The sequence below is a fragment of the Pistacia vera genome, unplaced genomic scaffold, assembly GCF_008641045.1.
Source record: "Pistacia vera cultivar Batoury unplaced genomic scaffold, PisVer_v2 Contig71, whole genome shotgun sequence".
NCBI classification, from domain to species: domain Eukaryota; kingdom Viridiplantae; phylum Streptophyta; class Magnoliopsida; order Sapindales; family Anacardiaceae; genus Pistacia; species Pistacia vera.
In genome coordinates this window covers 378,735-380,813 of record NW_022196568.1, presented here as the reverse complement: position 1 = coordinate 380,813, position 2,079 = coordinate 378,735, and the positions used below count along the sequence as shown (strand labels likewise).

The 2,079-nt window shown below is 37.1% G+C and overlaps 1 non-coding gene across 1 annotated transcript; it reads left to right on the top strand.

The window, feature by feature from the left end:
• The first annotated feature begins 244 nt into the window (after positions 1 to 244).
• Positions 245 to 351, top strand: LOC116114477. The gene has a single exon (XR_004125554.1). It is a non-coding gene; the product is annotated as a small nucleolar RNA R71 (small nucleolar RNA).
• Positions 352 to 2,079: the final 1,728 nt, after the last annotated feature.

The following is a 2,079-nucleotide window of genomic DNA, read 5'->3' as shown; positions in this document are numbered from 1 at the left end:
CTGAAGTGCCGTGAGTTGGGCTGAGATGGCTGTAAAGGCATCAACTTCATGAAGACCCGAAGATTTCGTTGGTGTTGCTCTCTCATTTGGTCTTTGATAGTTGTTGCTTGCCAAAACCTCAAGCAGCTCATAGGCCTCTTCTGGTGTCTTATTCTATAAGGCCCCTCCTGAAGCTACATCAACCATGGTTTGCATGTTACCCATCAATCCATTGTAAAATGTTTGGACTAGAAGCCAAACTAGCAAGCCATGGTATGGGCATTTCCTCATTAACTCCTTGTAGCTCTCCCATGCCTCATACAATGACTCGGACTCATCTTGTAGAAATGATGTGATATCATTTCTCAATTTTGCTGATTTAGCTGGAGGAAAGAACTTGGTAAGGAATTTCTGTGCTAGGTCATGCCAAGTTGTTATAGTTCCCAGTGGTAGTGCCATTAACCATCCCTTAGCTTTATCCCCCAATGTGAATGGGAACAACCTCAGCCTAATGGCGTCATCCGACACTCCGTTTGACTTGAAGGTGTCACAAATTTCCAAGAAATTTGTAATATACTGATTCGGATCTTCCTTCAAATCTCCATTAAATCTAACCGACTGTTGGATCATCTGGATGATTGTCGGTTTAATCTCAAAGTTGTTGGCTTGCACCGTAGGCCTAGTAATACTTGACCCACTACCATTCACCGTGGGAACTAAAAATTCCCTTAGTGTCCTGTTTTCTGGTTCTGCCATTTCAACAACTATTTCTTCTACTTCAACAACTAAATCCTCTCTTTCTCTTCTCTCTCTATTACGTCGTCTAATGGTTCTCTCAATCTCAGGATCAACAGGAACCACTGGTTGATGTCTCGCTCTTCGCATAAACTGCAAAAACAGAAAGGAAGGAAAGTGAGATCACAAATAAACTGAGAATAAAACAAAAATAAAACAAAAAATAAAAACTCCAATCTAGCTAACTATAGAAAAACTCAATGTTAACTTAAAACTATTCCCCGGCAACGGCGCCAAAAACTTGATGCGTGTTTCCTACAACATGCAATATGTAGCAAGTATACTAATCGCTCAAGTAATAAAGTGATGAGTGAGTATTGTTTCCACGAGGACTACTAGCTAAGCACTTATAAGTTTCCTAATGTTCTCAAGTTGGAGCAACCGAATTCTTTGGATAATTGGGAGCAATTTTTAATTAAAGTAAACAAAAACTGAAACTACCAACTTAAGGTTTTAACTACGAATGCAAAATGAAAACACGGATAAATTCAATTCAATTAAAATGGGAAGGGTTTTGACTTCATCCGGATTTTATGGGTTAAACCTAAAAATTAAGGTGCACGTGGCGTTGTTATACCAGAGGTTGCCAAATACTGCTAGGCAGTTTTTAAGGCGGGTTCTAGTTTCCAGCCAATATACCCTTAAACTAAATTCACATTCATATGCACTGGTTATAAATCGGATTCACTAAGGTGTTAAACATACCTTCTCAAGCTATGTTTTCCTATTCTTCCTTATTAACTTTCCACACCTAACAAATTGAAAGTTAACAATTCCAAACTCATTAAGCAAAAGAATCCTACAATGATTTCATTGATTTTTGAATCTATCTCTAGCATCCAATACTACAATGGTGATTACCCAAGAAGCTTAACATGATTCATTTCTCAATCTCATCATGTTCATCAAATATAAGCATTAAAACTCAAAGCAAACACACAACCAAAGCATAATCATATGAAAATAAAACAAACAAACACTTAACCCAATAAAATCCGAATTTCCATCAAAACCCTAACCCAAAATGAGTTAGTTCATAGCTAAATCAACACTACAACTAAGAAAAACGATAATATTTAAGTTTAACATAATGAAAAGTAAGAGAAAGGACAAGAAATCTCCCCGAATGATGAATCATTTGGTTCAAAATCGAATCTTCAACCTTCTAATCTCTAAAAATGCTCCAACCTAATCAAAGAAAAATGTAAAAACTGTTAAACCTATTTTCTGGACGACCCCCTGACCAAAAGGCTAAGTGTTTCTTTTATACCTCGCCCAAAGTCCTCAGAAAAACATGCACAAAGT